This window comes from Anastrepha ludens, chromosome 6 (assembly GCF_028408465.1).
Source record: "Anastrepha ludens isolate Willacy chromosome 6, idAnaLude1.1, whole genome shotgun sequence".
Lineage (NCBI taxonomy): Eukaryota > Metazoa > Arthropoda > Insecta > Diptera > Tephritidae > Anastrepha > Anastrepha ludens.
The window spans coordinates 63,760,529-63,782,966 of record NC_071502.1 but is presented as its reverse complement, the minus strand read 5'-3'; the positions used below and the strand labels follow the sequence as shown (position 1 = coordinate 63,782,966).

Genomic DNA, 22,438 nt, shown 5'->3' with positions numbered 1-22,438 from the left:
TCGAGCAATTCCTCCAATTCGGTATCCATGAACTTTGGCGGCGCACCCTCGCGTTCTTCGTCTTCCAAGCCAAAATCACCACTTTTAAAGCGTGCAAACCACTTCTGGCACGTTCGCTCAGATAGAGCATGCTCACCATAAACTTCCACCAAGATACGATGACTTTCGGCTGCTTTTTTCTTCATATTAAAATAATGAAGAAGAATTCCCCGCAAAAACACATTATTTGGCACGAAATTCGACATTTTCAAGTGTGGTAAAAATATTGTTGTTTACGCTTCAAATAAAAAACTTATACTGACGTTTGTGCCTTACGACAGTAGCTCTCCAATGAATGTTTGGAAATGTGGATCGATGGAATAATAATCAAGTTACGCCATCTGTTGTAAAACCGCACGAACTTATAAATAGACCTTCTATTATTTTAAGGGAAGTATGGCTGTCAAAGCCTTCAGCTCATTTTTAGCGATGACCAACATTGTAGAAAAAATATTCAAGTAATATAGAAAATCAAAATTGAAAGCATATTAAACATTTATAAGAGAATATAAATAAAATAATAATAAAAACTCATATTCTTGATTAAAAAGTAAGCAATAATTTCTAGCCTGGGATTACAAACAAAAGCAAAAACCAAAAAAATTAAATATTAATTAATTTTTTATCAATAATAATGAATAAATTTTAATTTATATTTTTCTAACTCACAATTATCACTATCCCTGATAATAGCAATTGTGATTTGAAAATCTCTACTTTTCCTCAAACAAATTTGATATCAATGCTAGAGTCGTGTCGATGCACTATTTTTCTTGTATTGTTTACTGTATTGGAAAAAATTCAGTGTGCCAATTTTTCCAGTTGGGCATGTGCTGGTCACCACTCAGCTACATAACAAGTGTTTTTGCTATTTTACGACTTTTTTCTATAGCGCTGGGATATTTCGAGCAGCAGCTAAAAAACTAATTGAAAATAATCATCGGGCAGAAAAATGAAGGCGTTAAATGAAAGCAAACAGGCAAGTGGGGCATGGAAACATAGGTAATTGTAGCAGAAGGCAGAGGCCAGCTGCGCCTTAGGTCCGCTTGTGCGCTGAAGAGCATATGAAATGAGCAATTCAAAATCAGTGGCAGTTTGTCAAATTAAAAGAGCAGATTTCTTCATATTCATAATATTTATCATAAGAGTAAGGAGATCAAATAAAAAAAGTTCAAAAAGTATGAGAAATTTTATTTGTTTTTGCTTATTAAAAACTATGCATAATAGGTCAGAATTGGTAAAAAACGAACCAACTCCAAATTACTCAATCGAGAGTTGCTAGTTTGAAGTGCCAAAGCCAATCAACGAGCATTGCATGCCAAAAACAGTGAAGTACTCTCATACACCCACAACCACATGCAAATTTGTGCTCTTTGCACACCATTCAAATATTTTGAGTAATTCAACAATTCTCCAAACAGCCTCCAACAGCCACAACTAGGCACGTCAGTTGGGGTATTACAAATGCAAATACAAAAACTGAGCGCTGTGTTATGCTGTGTGCTAATTAGCACCTTGATTAAAGTAAAATAAAACAAATACAAAAAGAGAGTTCAGCAATTGTTTTGCGCAGGTATGAACAAACACTGGTTCACTAAATAACACTGCGCAGAACAGAGCGAAATGGCGAACTAGCGAACATGGCAACAACTAAAAACTAAGCCAGTGCAAAACTTCAGGACAACTAAAACTTCACAGTGCCCCACTCTGCGCGCTTCGAACGCTCTGTGGTACGTGTACACGCCCTGCTGCCGTTAACCGCAATTCGTGCTAAACTATTAATATGGAGCAGATAGTCATGGATAATACACGAGCAAGTGGTTTGAAAAAATTAAGTAAAACAAAATCAATAGCAACTACAACAATGTGTGTAGCGAGCGTTCATGAAAAGAAATCACATGAAATTACTACATACACAAGCATACACTACATACTATACAAGTGTAAAGCGCCGCAAATCGGGGTACACAATTGGGTTAGTGCAGGTCAGCAGTTCAGAGTTTCAGCACCGACGGCAACAGCAACGGCCTACTTTTAGGTGCTTGAGCGTGATTTTTTTCTTTTTCATGATCCTTTAAATGTTAGCAGTAGTTCGAAATAAAATAGAATTTTTTACACAGTACACTTACAAATTGTTACAATTTCTTGTTTGACTTGAAAAATAATTTCATTTCTAAAGCGCTTGAAACTTTTTTAATGCTTACGCTGGTAATTGTGCATGTGCGCAAAGAGGAACGCAATAAAATTATTACAATGGAATGCTTTGTTCACAGACTTTTAAGCAAATAAAGAGTCAAGTGGGACTCGTATATAAAAATAAAAAATAAATACTCTGAAATAAGCGCGAATTGAAAATAAGATGGCCACTAAAAATTGGTTCTGCCGAAATGGGCATTTGTTTAGGCACAGAGGGATTATTTGCGGTATAAACTTAAATCGCTGAAATAATGGAAATAAGTTTCATTTACACCTAAAAATACGCAATAACAAAAAGACTTATTTTATGCTAAACTGGTTTTTAATTTCATTATTTTATAATCTGAAAGCTAGTTTTAATAAACTTAACAGGTTATGATGTAACCTTGTTCCATTTTATTTCAGTTGGGAATCATCCAATAAACCAAGTGCGCAACAGCCGAAAATCCCTGTATACAATACTTTCACCACCGCATCCTGCATCACGAATTGCTGTCACACTTTCGCGTGAGTTGAAAATATCACATAATTGGCATTGCTTAGAAGCGTAAAACTCATAAGAATGTGGCAATAAAGTGATTTTCAAATACATTTTTTTGCACAAGTATAACTGACAATCGAGATACTTGACTAGATTGCTAGCTTCACACGTCAAATCTATGTTATTGTCTATTATTATGCTACTAAGCCCACTGTAAAATGTAAGGATATATTATATTAACAGACAATATTATATAACGCTCCAAAGTCATGATAGGGGAAAAGCTATCTATATATATTATATATACAAAGGACAATAGAGCCATGACATCGTTTCTTGTCAAAGTACTCGAGCGGCCAGTAAATGGTATTTCTTCAGCGGAACAGATCCTGTTTTCTAGAATCCAACTTAATAGGTACCATATATTTCAGCATAGCCAGTAATAACATACAGAGAGCAGTAGAATTCAACGGTATTCAAATTCCCTTCACAAAACGATTGTTTATAACAGAATTGCGGAACCGATATACATAGATATAAAAATACATATTTATGGTATACCAAAATATTCAGAATGACAAGAAAAATCAGTTTAGCCATATCTACGTACGTTATTCTTGTTCCACATAACAGCAATTTTAAAAATTTAAAAACTACGATATAAAAAATTTTTTATAGAAAACCCACAGAAAAATAATTGTTCAAAAATTTTGAAAACATAAACTACTTTCGAGTATAGATATTAAGCTTTATCAACACTATGCTATGGGGGGAATGGCAACTGTTTTCCAAACAGAAGTGTTTGCCATCCTAAAAGTAGCCGAATGGATAATCGAGAGGAGATGGAGCGGGAAACAGATTGGAATCTTCAGTGACAGTCAGGCTGCATTGAAGGCCCTGGAGAATGCGAAGCAAACCTCAAACATTGTTCAATAATGTAAGAAGAAGCTTAATTCTGTCGCAAGACAAAACAGGCTTGTACTTATATGGGTTCCGGGACACTCCGGTGTTCAAGGAAACGCAATTGCCGACGAATTGGCCAACCGTGGATCAGCGGTGCCCCCACAGTGGCCAGAGCCAATAATCGGAATCAGTTCCGCAGGAATCAAGAATTGGATCAGCGATTATGTAGGTAATCTACATAAAGAGCGATGGTCCGGTCTGGAACGCGGCAGAACTGCAAAGTGTTTTGTGACAAATCCGAACAGAAAACTGTCAAACTTTCTACTAAAACTTAGAAGGAAAGATATTCGGTTGATGGTCGGCATCATTACAGGACACAACCCATGTGGTCAGCATATGACCACCATTGGAATCATCGAGAACCCGGTATGCCTGTCATGCTTGGAGGAAACCGATAGCACTGAGCACTTTCTCTGTGAGTGTCCTGCTTTTGCTAGAGCAAGGCTACGAGTATTGGGTTCCGATGTCATGAGAATGAGTAATATTCGTTCTCTAAAACTGGAGGATATTTACAGATTTGTCAAAGAATCTGGAAAATTCTCACAGGACTAACTATCTCTATCTCTGTCTCTATTCTTTCCTATCTCTTTCTCTGATACTTTTCTCCTTCCCTCCTTGACAATCTACCCCCTTTCCAGAGCTTTAAATACAATGGGCTCTTTAGCCTGAGTGTTTTAGGAGCCACCAAATCTCCTGGTGCTCCTTGGCTCGACCTTTTCAAATTCAAGTTAAAGATTTATCAAAATCCACCAAATTTGGTATGCGGTTTGCATTTGACCTTAGCAAGCATAGCTTTGAAAATTATTGAAGTCCGATGAGAACCGCGAATAACGATGGGACGGACCAATTCTGAGTTTTTCTCTGTCTTTTTAATGAATAACCGAAATTAAATTTGAGATATTTTAAAGAAACTTAGCGCCGATGTTACTCTTGGCATAAAGTAAGTTTTGTGATTTTCAAAGTTATCAAAAATTCGCTTTTTTAATAATTAACAAAGCAAATTAATTTGGGCAGAGCCAATTACATGGACCTCCATGAGTTACGAAACAGAATACATATTTTGTTCTATTATTTATTTCTCTTAGGTATTCATATAGTGAGCTACCTTATCCATAGAAAATGATCTGGTAAATAACCGACAAGCCGATGGCCGAAAACTAGACAAACAAACCTTTGGGTGTATTTCTGTCATGAAAAAGCTCCTCTTAAAAAGACGTTTGCCGTTCGGAATCGGCTTAAAACTGTACGTCCCTTCATTTGTGAAACAACATCAGGACGCACGACACAAATAGGAGAAGGAGCGAAATACCAAAAAGAAGTGTACGCGCCAATTATTTATTCAAAGCCGACAAAGCCTGCAAGAAGTATTTAAAGTGTTAGCCCACTGTAGAGACGAAAAGATGTGAATGTTTTGGGCATGTTTTTCAGCAAGAAAATGAAATAAATAGAAATTTTGAAAAATATCCTTTATAAATAATTTCTTTCCAATTAAAAAAAAAAGAATTGGCGACTGCAAAGCTATCTTTTCTTCGACGAAGGCTTTTTCAAAGGCGCGCCAGACTAATTGCACCAGCAATTTATAAGTATGTAAGTCTTTTTTTTAAGACATCGATTCAAAAAAACAAAAACAACATAATAAAAAAACAGTTTATAGAGAAAATTTCTGGTCAAGATTTATTCGAGTTATGAAACCAGCAGGACACATACAGATCTTAAGATCGAAGTTCTAAACTCTCTTTTCATTGATTCATAAAAATTACTTGAAAAATGTAGCTTCGAGAAAAGCGCTTTTAAAGTTTTCGGTATCGAGAGGGGCTGTGCCAAGAATCAAAATAAAAGTACATCAGACATTTTTTCCACGACAATCCTTTGAGTGTGTAATTTTCAAAGTAAAGTAAGAAAAAGTATAAAAATTTTTAAGAAAAATGTGCAAGCTCTTAAAATTCAGAAATTAAGACTTAAGATTTTTGGTGATTTTTTTCACTTAAATACATATCAAAATGGAAATCTGACAACGATTTGCCAAAATTTTACGAGTACATAAGTGTTTTCTTTTGAAATCAATAATTTAGCCCTTTCAACCTCAAAACTATTAAAGTCAACTTCCAATTTCCAAGCCTTTATATTTCATTTAAAATAATACACATGCATGCATACATATTTTATTACCAAAAATCAATACTCCTATTGAATCAACATTTTCTTTTCTTCTTCGTTTAAAATTTCTCAAGTAAACTTCCATCGAAGGCCAAAGCAAATCTGCTGACCAACTGATTTCAAATTATTTTATGACACAAAAATAAATTCAATAAAATACTCGTAAAATTATTGAGTGTGTATGCTTTTGCATTCATTTTGTATTTGGTAATGTTACCATGTGTAGAAACTTTCCCACTCAAACATAGATATACAGGATTTCGCTGCGACTCACAAGCCAAAAACCACAAGGAAGCCGGTAAAGTACAAACCACATGAATGATACCAATAGGAAATGCTACCGCGGAGCAGGAAAGTGTAACCATGGGCAACCAACTAGACGGTAAAAAGTGCCAAAACAAATACTGCACTCACCCACATATGCAGCCATGTGGTACATGACACACTGAAAAATTAATATGAAAAAAAAACAAAAAATTATCAAAAGGGCGCCAACCAGCCAAGGCACCACCACTCCTATGGCGTGTTAAGCCACAAAAGTACAACTATTTCTCTTTCACCTAACTTCAACCACTGAAACATGTGACTTCGGTTTACATAAGCGTTGAGCGTAGGAGGTTTATGGATATTTATGGACAAATGTTTGGCGACGACGGTTGTAAAGTACGTGCGCTGCAATAAATGCTAAAATTTTAGTTATGAGGTCGCATCTCACCTGCCACTTCATCCATGTAAGTAATTTGTATAATTTGTAGTAGAAAAAAAAAGTGTTTCCCCTCACTCCTCCCCTTTCAAGCTACCGTAAAGGAAATTTCATTTATTGGTTTGAGGAAATGACCTTGCTGACATACAATATATGGAATTGCGATAGAAAAGCGACCGAGCGCTAAAACTGGTCGTGAATTTGAACGAAACAATGGCGTGGGAAGCGTCGGAACACGAGACTGAGGTGCGGCTGTTGTTGCCTTGCTAAACCTACATAGACGCGACGGTGACGGCAAACGAACATATGAACGAACTAGCACTGTAACTAAATAGCAACAACAAATCAACGCACCAACAATGCAACGATTGTACAAGTAAATAATGAAGTTCGAAGCTACCAACCAGTTGTGAAGGGATCTGGTATGTAGGTAAAATGTAGCTAAGAGTTGGTGAATAGTTCTAACCGAAAAGGAGGAGGGGAGTTGTTGCTGAGGTAACGTATGACGTTTTGAATCGATGCAGAGGTTACATAAAGATGAGAATAAGGTAGATTTGTGAACAGCGTAAGAGTTATTCGCAAATAATGGAAATGTGAAAGTGAGAGTAGGTCAATGCAGTCGCCTGGAAAAATATAAAAATCACATTATATTTTTGTCTCGTAAGTAAATATTTTGTTATGTAAATATATATGGTACACACACATATTTACACACAAAACTCATTAGCGATATTATGTGGCAGTAATGCGAAGAATAATCGACTTAATCAAAAGTAAAGAGTCCGAGAAAAATAACGCCACGGCAATTCAAAAATTTATGATGGGTTGGAGGAAGACATTTCTGGTACGTTTTAAGCAAAAGATACAAAAAAATACTTAAGCACATGTAAGAATTCTTTTCAGCAAATAATCGTTTTGTATCTCAGGGAAGGATGGATATGATTTTCATGTACTTTAACCTTAAAAAATTACCAAATGGTTAACTCCGCAAATAGTTGTGCCTGACTGAATAAGAGCAGATACCTAGCTAAACTTTCTTAAATAGAAAGCAACACAAGATGCATTCCATGGTTGTGGTCCAAAAAATGCATGAGAAGAACTAAAACTAGCCAAGTGATCAAATTGTTAGAGGACTGGTCCATTCATTCCTTTGCACCAACTTATTTAATACTGCATCGACATAAGCTCCTAGTCGGGTTTAAACCCCGTGGAATACTGTCCCAAAAAAGTGAACCCAAAAGGCCAGGTCAGGTCAGACGGTTACTACTCCGCATCTGCATATTTCTTACAGATTCCACAGAGTAGCACATCCAGCATGACCGGGAAAAGCTTATCGTTGGAACTAAAACGACTGTGGAGATATTCTGTTTTTCAGCGAGTGCGTGATCCGAACTCGTTTCGATTAAGTTAGATTAGATCTACGACAAGCCATATACTATTCCCCTTTGTTACCATTGGCATAAGAATTCAAACTTTTCTAAGAAAAATATAGTTATTTGAAACTTGTTTCATGTTTTTAAGTTTATCTGTCATGTGGTTTTTAAGCAAAGAGTTGTAATATTTTTAAAATCTAACTGAAGAAATTGCACGAACGTCGAATGACGATGACCATCCTTTACTGTTTGTTATCTGTCAAGTGAGGCAGTGCTACAATTCGGACTCATTTATAGGTTAGCTTTTACTTGACAGTTAAATCTATCATATCCCAACAAGAGCAATATGTTTCCGCAATTCACTTTACACAAGCGAAAAAGTCAATTCAGTCCTTAAGAGTTCATTCCGTTGTGAGGAACGATAACGGAGTGATACTACAGTGAATAATGGACCGATTCGATTAAAAATTTAAGGAGATACGACACCACTTGGCTAAGAAAGTTGATATTTCACCACGTATAGCATTCGCCGAACTCGTCCGACCTGGCCCCCTGCGAATTCTAACTGTTACCTTAAATTATAGAGAAGAGATGCGGCTCAAACCCGAAACAGAAACTTGTTTTGAGATTTTGGCAAGAGAGGAGTGAATGGAGCCACATAAACGCCGAAAAAACTTTAGTCTCCGTTACTCATCCAGGTACTTATTGATCGACCCTTGTAACAAATTCACATATTCATAAGAATTCAATGAGAGGTTAGGGGTAATGGAAAGATGGCAAGCAAACTCCTATTGAATTTAACTACCAGTTTCCTGTGCGTGAAGTGAACTAAGTGTATTGTTTAAGGATGTCTTATCACACAAATGCAGATGCGCTGTTGTCACCAGCCACGGAGAATTCATTTGTACAATATTTAAGCTATGGATGAGAGAATCATGATTGTGTGCGTAAAAATTTACTCCAAGTATTCTAAAAAATGCTGGAAATGTGAGATTGCGGGCAAAAGCACATAGTCAAAACCACTTCAAAGCGCCGCAATACAACAATGCGTTGTCTGTCTTTAGAGCCAGCTGAGAGAAAAACAAGTGCATATATATAAGTAGATGCATTTGAGTGGACACACATTGTGGGGTTAAAAGGTTCAAGAATGTTTAGTTGTCTAACCAGAACCAGAACGAATATTTCCTTTTGTGATATTACGCAATACATATGTACTTAGGTATTGCCAACTAAACTAACTACTACATACACAAACCACTCACTGACCAAAGTGAAACATTTCGCACGCCTGGCTTTGATGTGATATCGGAAATTGGACGTGGCGCTTCATGTGCAGCTAGGATTATGTGGGTAAATGTTTATCATAGTGGTGCGCAAGGTTGGCACCGAGGAATTTGATGACTGAATACGCATGACTAGATTTTATGCAGGCAACGTGTGCAATGCGGATATGAGACACTCGAGCGCTTGTCATTTCGCTCCAGTTGAACTTTTAAGAGCGACGTTTATTGTTTAAACGCAAATATTGCACTTACCAGGGAAATTGAATGGTGCAAGTGGAAATTGTATGTACTTACATATATAGGTATTGCGTTGAAACACATTAAGGTGGTCCACAAAAAGTGGAACTACTAAATGACAAAGCAGACGAGGAATATTACAATCGAGTCATAAAATTAATCATACACCCCTACTGGAGAGAACCTGTACTTAGTGAAAATTTCCCCATGGGGAAATTGCCAAAAATGCCAATCGGTGTGAATTTATTATTGCGATAGGAGTCTCAGGTTGCAAATAAAGTTAAAATTTGCTGAAAACTGAAGTTAACTTACAGAACGATATTGGGAAATGTTTACTAAAACTCAGTCAATTTGCTTTGGCAATGTTCAATCACAATCTGAACGAGTTCTTTATCTATTCCGTAACCGTGGACTACATACGAGATCACTAAAACCCACCATTGAGCAAAGAAAAGTCAATACAGTGCAAATTAAAACCGAAGGAGGCCAATCGAGATACTCACAACTATTTATTGGGATGTCCGCGGTATCAGTCACTGCGGGTACCTTAGGAAGGTAGAAGTGTTTAATTGGTTCGTTGGTCGTCTTTAGTAAGAAAACAAGTTTTTTTCGAGCACAAGCCTACAGTCGTGATCTCGAAATTACATGAATTAGGTTAAGATTTGGACTCTCTGCCGAAAAACAAATCGGCAGTAAGAGATTTCAATCGAATGAAGAGTTCATTGCTGAAACAACGCCTATTGTTGAATGAATTATATCGAGCTAAAAGAATATCGTTGGGGTATATCCACTGCTATTGGGGGTATATCCACTACTAAATGACAGAAACAGTATCTTCTTAGAGCGATCGCACCTCCGCAGGCAATGGCAAACCTCCAAGTCTATTTCTTCCATGAAATATGTAAAAATTTTACTTTTAATTCGAAGCAAAAGTTGCTAAAATATAATGCCTTTAATGAGCCAGGAACACACTGCCTAAAAGTATTGAATTAAATTAGTGCGTTGCGAATGGTCAAGTAACTGTTTGATAATAGCAAAGAAACAAGCAAACACTCAAACAGTCAGACACAAATTTGTTGAAAAAGTTTTTTCCAATGTTGATTATTCTCATAAATTTTCGCTACTGGACAGAAGTTAGAGCTCAATAGCTCTGCCGACACCAGCACCAAACCATCCTCTTCCATCAACACTGCCATTAACAACAACAGCATTGTCACTAGCTGAATTGCAGGCAACACAAACCAACAACAACACCCACACTACCAATGAAAACAGTCACCACATTACGTCATTATACCGCGTCGGAAACGAGTGCAAAGCGATTACCAGACGAGTTCAATCGGCGCAACGACTGATTGCATGGTTGTGTGTGTATGTGTTCGTTCTTACTGTAACAGCATATTAGCCCCTTCACGAGCACCTGCTCTATGATTTTTCTTTTATTTTATTTGCATAGTTTTTTATTTTTGCTTTTTCTGCCCCATTCGCGTCATGATAGCGGCTGTCACGCGAACAACAAACGCGGCCGCCTGACTGGAGACACCGCCAACCGCCAACCACCTAACCGCTGAGCACTAGGCCCGAGCAGCTCAGGTAGGGGTGAGGAGATAAGCCGAGGTCAAAGAAAATGTATTTTGTGTATTTTGAAGGAAGATGAAACTTGGAATTCAACTATAGTTCAATGGAACCAAATACTTAGCTGAATAGGTAGGATGTTTATAGATTGTTTGACAAATTTAAAAGCAAAAATTGGGGCCACTATTTAAATATACAAATATAACTCGTAATGTGACTTATATGAGAGCAAGACTTTTTTAATATATGTATTGTTAATTTGTTGTTGTTTATTACGCCTTATAATTAGTTTATGAATGAGATACGTAGAATACCAAGCGGGGTTTTCACACATAAATATTTGCTGCAGTTTATATGTCAAATATATTTGCATGAGCTAATGTATATATGTGTGTGTCCAAGAGTATTATTACTTATAGGAGGAGAGTTAGTGTAGTTAATCATCAGAATAAAAGCATTTATATATATGTAGATGTATCTTCGTATGTATGTAACGGGTGTTTCTACGTATAAAAAACTCTTATTAGGGACATTTGTGAAACCAGCTGCCCGAGTAGGCAAAAGTTTTCTGAATTTATGTTCATTCTTTGAACTGGGGGGAATTGCCATACAAAGACTTACATGCGAACATTTGCAAATCGTGGAGATTTATTCACTAAATTCACGTTCTGTGCGAAACACTTACAGAGCAATACGCCCACCCAAAAGTGCCCATAGCCGTTCAACTGAAAAGCAATAAATAACATGCTTCGATTTACATTCATATGTTCATGTTCAACCATACGAATAATATGGTTGCTATAACGAGCTCATACTGTGCGACATACCGCAAAAGACACCGCCATTGTAAAGTGAGGCGACCGAAGTCGACACTATCTCACCCAACATCACGTAGCGCAAATGCAACGAAGCGAATTCTAGGAGTACTTTGGAACACCTACTTTGCCGCTGACCTGCTCTTTGTAGTAGTCGACAAATGTGGCTACAATCAATATATTTTTCATCCTTGGAGGATATTGCTGACAAAAGGTTGTACGACTTGTTAAAACTCGCGAAGACGTGCATTAAGAATTACATAAAATAATAATTCGACACCGACATACATAGTACTGGTAACACAATGGACCCTACAGGTCTAAGTGAGACCTTTTCACAGATCAGCCAGCACTACCTAACCTGACCAAATGTATAAAGTCCACGCCATTCTTCACAACTCCACCTCTACCCGTATATATCCTTTCCTCCTGGCGTAGGAATTGAATGAATTTATTGGAGCATTGCTTGCATCGTACCTTCGATGAATTTACTGAAAATACGTGTGTTACTGGAAGTTAAACCACAATTTTACCATTAAATCATCTTTAGCCGTGAGTCTACGAGTATGTCTGGCTTAAAATATAAAATGTGCATATCCGAAAAGAGAACAATCCTCACTCTTCCAATGTGAACTTCCAGACTCTTAAGGCACCTAAAAATTCACTATCCGGTGGTTATACTTAGTGTGCACTATAGGCAAATGTTTCGCGAGTTCTTGATACCCCACGTCAATACTAATTGTCTAAGTGCGAGATGCCACTAAGTCAATGCGCACGCCCGCCTCATTCAATTTGACTTCTTTGGGCTATTTTTTGTGTAGGTAAGTCAATAATCCAGATTGATAAACCAGCGAATATTGGCGAACTCGAAACCAGTTTTATCGACGGTTGCGTATTTTCTCCATATATAGAATGCCCGAAACCTTTTATATTCAGAAAATGGTCACCACCGTCAAGGAAAAAAATTAACAAAAATTTACGAGAATTTTGCATCACTTCAAACTTGCACTTTTTACTAAAACTTAGTTTATAACTTCGTACCCAACTATTTTTTATAAATTCTGATTAAAATATTTGAAACCTTGATTCATATTACATTTATTGTACCATGAACTATATTTTTATACAAAATTGATGAAAGTTAAAAACACAAAACTGGTCAAAGTGTTGTGGTACTATATTTTTTCTCGGCCTGCATTGGCATTGACATTGTGTGTGCGTATTTAATAAAGAATGCATACTTCTGAAAAATACACCCGATATAAGTAAAAGCCTGTTTTGAAATGAGGGCTTACCATGTAAATGCCATATGTATGTGTGTAAACAACAAAAGCTGGTAATTATATTATATATTTCATTGAAAATAAGTTTTCTATTGAATTTTCAAATTTTATTCATAATTAGCGTATTGATCTATTCCACCTTGAGCCAACTTACACTATTCGCATGCCATTACTACAGCAGAAAGGGTGCGCTCTATGATAGCGGATCCATTATGGCACCCGATGAACCGGACAACAACAGTGCTAGCGGTTTGGCCATATACATCACAACATGCCTTTATGCCTGTCGGCTGCAATTTAAGAGCGTCGCCCAATGCAGATTAGTTATACAATCTATGCCAGCTTGCAGCGAATCCCTCAAATATTGTCAATTACCCAACGCTTTCTTGTCTTTAGAACCGCTCCCAAAATTTTTCTGATAAATATTTTCGTGCAATATTTTCGCCCCCTAATTTCCTATTTAAAAGAACTTCTCGCACTTTCCTTAAAAAAGGGTCAAATTGAGTAGTAAAAAGGGAAGATAGGGTGTTAAAATATTTAACAAAAATTATTCTCATAAAATTCTAACAAAGAGCATTAAAATAAAGAATAGGAGCTAATCAAGAAACTTTGACCCACTGTAAAGAAGAACTGAGTTACATTTGACTATAATAACTCTGTTTTTTTCCTACAACAAAAGTGATCTACTTATAATGAGCTATCAGGATTATATACCCACTTTCTGTTCCATATTTTGAAATCAAATATTCTAGTTATTTTTTATTAAATTCGTTCATCGGGAATTTAAAATTTCTTTGAGATTGACACGAGAGCCTTCTAATCGCTCCACAATTTTTGAATATATAAAAGATGCTCGTATATACACTACTTATGGGGTTGAACAAAGCTTTTCATATATTATACTTTATATAAATGGGGCGTACATATTTAGTCGAAAACTCTCCCTCCAATTTGTGGTTGCGTCTTCATGTTTTTCCACACAATGGAAAAGCTCACAGTTTAATACCGTCTCACAGTGCGGCCGATTCCCAAGAAGCTGGCCAAAAGTCGAAAAAGTTTCTAGATAGAGTTTTTTTGACTTTGGGTTGGCTACAGTAATGCCTTGAGTAGTGAAAACTGTTCATAGCAACGTCCTGTACCCTAAGTATCCTCTGTATTTTCAGTCGCAACGTGGCCTTCGTTTGAGCATCGTATTACTGTCGATGAATAGTGAAAGTTGTACACATTTGAAAGATTTTGTAATGGAGTAAATTGAACAAAACCAAATGGAATCATCTTCGGAAGGTTAGTAAAATACGAGAAATCTTTAGTACATATCAATACCTCGACACAAAATTTTTAGCTGCAGCAATACGTAGATACATTATTTGCAATTTTTTTATAAAATTTGAGTTTTCAAACTGTATAGTAATACAACGCCGTCATATGCTGCTTTGAAACCCATTAAAGGTTACTCAAAAAAGTAATGGTTACTGAATAAAACAAGATTCAGCTGCTACCACTTGCTACCTTGCGACCCCGAAAACATATAAATTGGCATGCATCTTGATTATGTTCTTGAATATACGCTATTTCACGTGAGGGGGTGGCCAATAGGGGTGGAAGGGGGTGGATCTTAATTTTTATTGAGTTTTGGCCAGCTTTTCGGGAATCGGCCGCACTGTGCGTCTCTGAACAGCAGATTGCTGTTTCATGACAGGAATGCACTCAAAGGTTTGCCATTACCTAACAAGGGGCGACCGCTATTAGAGAAAAATCCTTCTAGCGCACAATGGGTTTCGAAAAGAATGGCAGTTACATACAAATCATTCGACTACGACAGCCGCCAACTCTAGTGTCAATAATAATTATTTATATGATTTTATTAATATTTATATTATATAATATTGGGTATGGAAATAAGTTTCCGAAAGAGGTGTCGCTGCCGATACTATTTTTGTGTTCGCTCTAGTAACATACTGATGGTTTGAGGTCTCGATCGCAGTAGTTGACATTCGTTTGAAACGTAAAGCTCCTTTTTTATCTGACGTCAAAAATTTCTACGTTCATCCCGAAAAAACAGCATTTGCGGGAAGTAATGATTCATTATTACCTTTTAAAGAAAAGTTGTCGTATATGGATCAATATTAACGGTATTCATGCTCAATCAAATGCAACTTGTAAAGAGTGGTTTCGACGCTTCCAAAGAGGCAATTTCGACGTGAGTGATAAAGATCGTGAAGGGGCGTCGAAAAAATTCGAAGGTACTCAACTATGACAATTATTATCTGAAGAAGCATGTGGAACCCTTGATGATGTGTCTAAAGAGTTGGATGTTGACAGATCAACCGTCGGTAAACGTTTACGCGCGATAGGAATGGTCCAGAAAGCAGGTAACTGGGTGCCATCAATTGAAGGAGAGGAACGGCAGAAAAGAAAAGGTTTTCTGCATCGCATCGTCACTGGCGATAAAAAATGAATCTATTATGATAACCCTAAGCGTCGAAAATGTTGGAGCCTGCCAGGTGAGCCAGGTCCATCGGCAGCGAAAAAAATATTCATGCTTCATGTTGTGCATCTGGTGGGATCAGAAGGGTGTCATCTATTATGAACTCCTTAAACCATTTGAAAGCATCACTGGCGATCGTTACCGATCGAACTCTCAAAGAAAAGCGGTCGAAAAGGGACAGTAGACTTGGCAAACTGATTTTGCTGATGCTAAGGCCAGGTCACACGTTGCTAAATCAGTCCATAAATATTTAGAGGGACTGAATTGGGAAATCTTATCCCACCCGCCGTGTTCCTCAGACATTGCACCTTCGGATTACCATCTGTTCCGATCAATGCAGTCAGCCCTTATTGGAGAGCGGTTCACTTCTAACGAGAGCATCGCAATGATCACTGAATGGAAGTATCAGAATGGAATCAGAAGAATCTGTATGCTGCCTGAAAGATGGAGTAAAATTGTAGCTTTCAATGGCACACACATCACATAATATCATGTATTATTTAATTGTTTCAATAATTCGTAGCTTTGGCTAAGAAGGGGCGGAAACTTATTCCCATAAAAAAATTAGTAGAGTAAAAGTAACTGATTTTTTTATTGACCTTCTGAGGCATTTTTGTTAATAAGAGTGTTAAACAACAGCTTCATCAGAGCAGAAATAATACAGAAGTGGGTCCATCCACGAACTGCTTTCCCGTTCTCAGTGAGTTGGGCAGATGATTAGCTGACGTAATAATGTAATATTTGTATTCATTTTATTGTTGTATTCTTTTTCATATTTATGGTTGTGTCACACCAGAAATATTCTCACGGTGTCGCAATTTTTTAAAATATCATTTCTTGTTATTTAGGTCAAAAGCTTATTTTTTGCTTGTTGATGCGATGTTAGACAATATCATAGAACTGAATCGTTGAAGTTGCATGCATCATTTATGAGAGTGAGAAATGTTTAGCCAAGCGAAGCATCTCATGCCTACACAAAGGTTCTCTGGAAAATATTTGTTCACTTGAGTGTGTAACTACTTCTGGTTGTGGGGATGTAGCTCTATAACCAAGGGTACCAATTTATGCGTTCTGTCGCATCGAATGGCTCTTGATTTATATAGAAACCTCTTTTATAGTGCATACTGAACAACGGTCGCTTTAGAAAAAGCTTTCCATGTATCGTTAATGTTTTATGCACACCGCAGGTCGGCATGCCACACTCACGCACAGTTGGTTAAGTCCTTTAAGATTTTTATTGAAATAGTTTACATTTTTACTTAGCAGTTATTGAGAAGAATCTACAAATGATAGCCGCACATGTTTCAATTATAAATATAATCTAAAAAACCCAAAGAGCAATCAAATCGAAATAAGTTTTTCTTCGGAAGCCTACAGATATGTTGCAGCAAAAAATACTCTATTCTATTAAACAGCTGCAAATTGGAATGAGATCTAAGCAAAATATATTTGTTATGAAGTTGATTACAGATGGAGCCCTTCTTAGAAAATGGAATAAAAATATAAGGAAAAATTATTTGTGGTAGAAAAAAGTAGTTTTAGATATGGGAGGCAATGATAGCTGACGTGCGAAATGAGGTAATTTTATGCGGTCAAGTGATATGGTAATGTGGGATGCACAAAAACAACAACTTATGCTAACAAATAAATAAATAAATAACCACTTCTGTGTATGCATAATATAACCAATGCTGACAAAGAGGGTACTTCAAATGCTTGGCTTTGAGGGTTCAAAGTTAAAGGCAAAGGCGCTACTAATGGCAAAGATGTATCTTACGTATTTATTATACGAGTATAGTGCGCACTAAATTCAAAATGTGATAGCGGATAAAAAGGAATGGCAAAATAAGCTTAACTAAGGTGAGCAAATCTACTAGGCAAGGACGTGTGAAGATGAAGTGATACAGATCTACTTATATACCGCACATTTACATGTGCATATGAGTGTGTGTAGTAGTGTAGTACGATAGAATAAGTAAATAATGCAAACAGTGACAGGCGCATGGACTAGTGATGATGTAAATACGAGTATTATGCGATATGCAGCAAAGTGAAGTGATGAATATATGAGATGATGTGATGTGACGTGATATTGTGAGTTGATAATGCCACAGAAGCAAAGATAGAAAATTCTAATACACAAATTATACGCGCACTGGCACACATGTGCATACATTTCCGTTTGCATGCATGCACATGTGTGTTTTTTGCAATCTTTTTTTTTTTTTTGTTCAAGGAGACGTGCAAAGCTTTCCAGCCACTGCCGCGCAGCAGGAGCATCCGTAACCGCAGCAGCTCTTCCACAGTCACTGCTACAGCTACGAATGGCCTGCACGACGGCAACATGAACCCAAATCTGCTGTCACAGCAGCTTGCCCAGGTAGGCGCAAGGCGCAAGGCAAAGGTGTGCGGGCAGACAGGTGATTGCAGAAAGTGCACCAAAGTAACTGAGCGGCTCGCTCCTGCATTACGTCTCGACACATGCATACAAAGGCACTCACCTGCAGTAGTGTTCTTTTCTTGTGTTTTGTTTTTGTTGTTCTAAATTGCTGTTCCTTTTCGCCTTGGTTGCGCTGTTGCAACTTTCTACGATCGGCAGGCGTATGCGTACGTGAGCTTGTGTGCGTAGCGTGTGACCTGAATGCTGAAATGCACTTCCGGAGCAAAGTCGTGGCTCTTAACTCTTGGATTTCTTACACTTTTATTGCCTTGTTTTTTTGTTCAGCAGCTGTTCTTCGGTAGCCCCTTCACAAAAATGTCTGTTAATTACTTCACTGCTTACGACACAATTACAAGAACAAGAACTGTTTCCACATATGCCTTCCAAAAACACCTTTTAAATTTTTTGTTTGTTTTTATTACTTAGCAAACTTTTTTTTGTTTTTTCTTTTTTTGCGTTTATTTTGCTTTTTTATGTCGCCGTCTTTCGCCTCAGCTGGCACTCTTAAGTTCTATACTTTTTTTTTTACTTTCGTCACGGAAAATCAATAATTTGCTTGTTCACCTTCTCGCTAATGATTTTTCTTCAGCGTCCGTGTTTTTCTTATTTCGTTTGCGTTTATTCTTTGTATTGTTGTTAAGAGCGTTTATTACCGCCTCGGCTGTGAGCACAAATTCGTTGTTTCCGTTTACTTTTCGTAGTTTTCTATAATTGATGCACTTTAATAATTGGGTAATATTGAATTGGAAAGTGTGTTCTCTGACTCAATGCAACTAATTTGCCACTTAGCTGTGCTTTAACCCCTCTACAACTCGGCGGAAACAAGACACAACCGTTCACTAAGACGTCAAAATTGCCAGTGGAGCATTGGCATTGGGCATTGGCAGTTCGGTCAGCGCGAGCAGCACAATGGAGCTGTCAAGCGAATGAAAACGCACAAGGAGTGGATGGTAACGCAGAGACAACAGCACAATCTGTCGTGGATGAAAGTGTCAAATGGTAAGAATTAAAAACACTGACGATGTATAGTGACATCTAGCGTAGAGGGGTAAAAAATGTTCAAATTCATTGTGTGAATCATTTTTATTTTGACGGAAATAGATGGAGTCCAACCGGAGATGCAGCATTGCACGAAATCAAACAATTAAACCAGAGAACGTAAATTCTTTAAGAAACAACACTCACTGGAAAATTATCGTAAAATCGTGGACAATGTCTAAAACGTGCAACTTGGAAGGCGCTGTCAGCACCTACGGGATAGAAATCTCGTTTACGTAGAAATTCAAAGTTTATGCAGTTGCGTATCCATATATAGGTACATATGTACATACGTACATATATGAAGTAATAAATCGAATGCAACATTTGGCGTAAAAACTGTAGTTTTTCAAAAATATTATCATAAGGCAAGCGTTAAATTAAGCGTGAAAAACAGAAAGTATAAAAATACAAATATGCATTTGGACATTCTAAAATTTTTAATTGGATTGCCGTCCGTTAGAATTCCGTCGGACTTTAAGAAATGTATCGATTGTATTTTATATAAATTGTTATCAAAGTACACTGTGAATGAAAATATTGATCGATAGTACAGTAGGATTGGACGAAATGCACGATTAATTATGTAAGAGGGGCGATTACTTTTATTTGAATTCTAAATAATTGTCCGTCGATAATCGTAAAAATTTCCTTTTCTTTTTAATAATTTTTGTTGCACAAAATCCCTCAAATGGGGAAATTTTAGGTAATCCAGCATCACTGTTTTGCAGTAGAATTGAGGCAGAGAAATCTCCGATGATGATCGAATGGAAAATATTACAATATTAAAAAATTTGTCCAGCCTGTGGAAAGGTGTTTAGTCTCTGACAAGAAAAGTCAATTTGAATCCACCACAAGAAATGAATTTAAGCGATAAAAACAAGAAATTGTGAGAAGTCTACATATATCATGAAAATAAAGCAACATACATTGAAACAAATACACAAAATAAAAATTATATTAATTCTGCTTCACGTTTTTCACATAAAATGAAGCGAAGTTGTTATCAAAGTGCTGATGCGTGCTAAGAACTCTTTGATTTACGTCATCATTATGATTTTATTAAATATTAATCAACATAATTTAATTAAATTTTAGGTTATGCTTGTATTTTTAATTAGTTGCGAAAATCGAACTTGTACAGTAATTGGATCAGAACACTGAGGTCATCTGGCTGGGCTGTTTGGGAACGAAAAACAAAACTAAATGCGTAGTTTCGAAAGAATCTGTAGTAAACAAATTTATCTAGTTCTAGATAAATAAAATCTTTGAGAAATATATTTGTTGTATTCTGAAATATAAGCCTTACTGTATTTGCTATTTTGATTAAAAAAATATTAATCCACGCGATTTTACTTAGTGGCTCCATTTCCTTTTCATTTGTGTTTACAACAGTTTGACATTTGGCTGAAATTTCCTACGTGCTTTCGAGCAATCCATTCACAATAGTCAGTAATATTACGTACTCACCTCAAGCCGCTTATAATAAGTTCACATATAAGTGGATTATCTACTTTTTCGTGCTTAACTCTCAATCCGTAATTAAAAAGCGAGATTACCCATACAAAATGTATCTCCCGAATTCCGAGATTATAAAATAGTCCTCCATTTTTACATGCAACCCTGTGTTATCGATAATTATTTTTAAGAATGTAAGTAGAAACGTCAAACTAAAAACTAAATAAAATAAACGCCGGCAAAGAGTCAGGTTTGTAAACATAATTCTAAAAAAATTGTTGTTAGATGTTATTAAATATCCATTCATATTACATAAAAAAGCGTGTGGCCATAGACACTTTGGCCTGTTATTGATTATTATAAAATGTTATATCGAATTTCGCATGCTTATTACTGCTATAATTTTTTGAAACCTCAGTAAACGTCGTTTACGGATTTCCTCCTACTTTTTATTTCTAGCAGTCAATTGTGCATTAAATTATCTATTCCTTCCTCTGTATTTTCTTCATAATTAATCTATACTAATATTATAAAGAGGAAAACTTTGTTTGTTTGTTTGTTTGTTTGTTTGTAACGAATAGGCTCAAAAACTACTGGACCGATTTTAAAAATTCTTTCACCATTAGAAAACTACATTATCCAAGAGTAACATGGATTACATTTTATTTTGGAAAAAAATAGGGTTCCGTAAGATATTTGGATTTTTCGGACACAAACTGAAAAAAATCTTATATATAAAATAAAGTCAACTTTTTGTATGTGTTCGCTAACCGGCCGTGTCTGCACCGAATTAAACCAAACTTACACACATTGTTAAGAAGGTATTGAAGATGGTTTCCGTATAGTTTGGATACCTATTGGTGGATAGGGCTCGAGATATAGGTCAAAACGTGGACCCGGGTAACCTTCGGATGTGTATGTACAATATGGGTATCAAATGGAAGCTGTTGTTAAATGCTTTAGTACAGAGTATTTTTCATGCCGCTCCGTGACTGGGGTCTCGAGATATAGGTCAAAACGTGGACCCGGGTAACCTTTGGTTGTGTATGTACAATATGGGTACCAAATGAAAGCTGTTGATAAGTGCTTTAATACGGGGTAATTTCCATACCTATTTATGAGTAGGGTCTGGAAATATATGCCAAAACGTGGACCCGCCGTGTCTTTGCACCGAATTAAACCAAACTTACACACATTGTTAAGGAGGTATTGAAGATGGTTTCCGTATAGTTTGGATACCTATTGGTAGATAGGGTCTCGAGATATAGGTCAAAACGTGGACCCGGGTAACCTTCGGACTTGTGATAAATAAACAAACCAAAAATTCAAAATTTTTCCACCAAAGTAATTTCTATTAAGAAAAACCTTTCAAAACATTGTTGACATCTGATTGTCAATTTTCAGGGTAATCTGCCATATATGAACGGGTAAATTAATTTTATAGATTTTTTGCTAAATACTGCATATGAGAACGTACTTTTATATCAACTCTACCAGACTGTTTCGTATCGATCGTTTTTGCGTAAATCGTAGTACAAAGTTCGCGTTTCACGTAAAATGAGTGTCACAATCCCTACAAATTGCATTGCCGTGAAATACGCGTGAAATTTCGTATGTATCTCACGGAAAAGTAGTACTCCGTTCACACATGTCATTTAAAATTAAGCGAAAACTGGCAGTTCAATTGCGAGTGAAGTGCTTGAGTTCGAATACTCCGAATAAATTAAATTACTAGGAATTATATATATACATATAAACAAAATTAAAGCAGGCAAAGATAAATACGAACAAAATGGTAGCACACACACATACCTACGTAGTAATTTAGTTTTCAGAATGCTCACAAAAAAATAATTCTCATTTTTTGTTTAGCTGCCCAAATTCCAAAGCTCGAAAATTTCTAAAAAGC

General features: G+C 36.6%; 1 protein-coding gene across 8 annotated transcripts in view; it reads right to left on the bottom strand.

The window, feature by feature from the left end:
- Positions 1 to 18,898, bottom strand: part of LOC128866821 (protein NDRG3) — a 117,411-nt gene extending 98,513 nt beyond the window's left edge. For 6 of the 8 annotated variants that reach the window (XM_054107813.1, XM_054107814.1, XM_054107815.1 and 3 more), the window contains exon 1: positions 18,095 to 18,898. The gene's annotated coding sequence lies outside the window, so the exon portion shown is untranslated. The remainder of the gene's footprint in view (positions 1 to 18,094) is intronic. The other 2 variants (XM_054107819.1, XM_054107820.1) reach the window with 2 other exon arrangements.
- Positions 18,899 to 22,438: the final 3,540 nt, after the last annotated feature.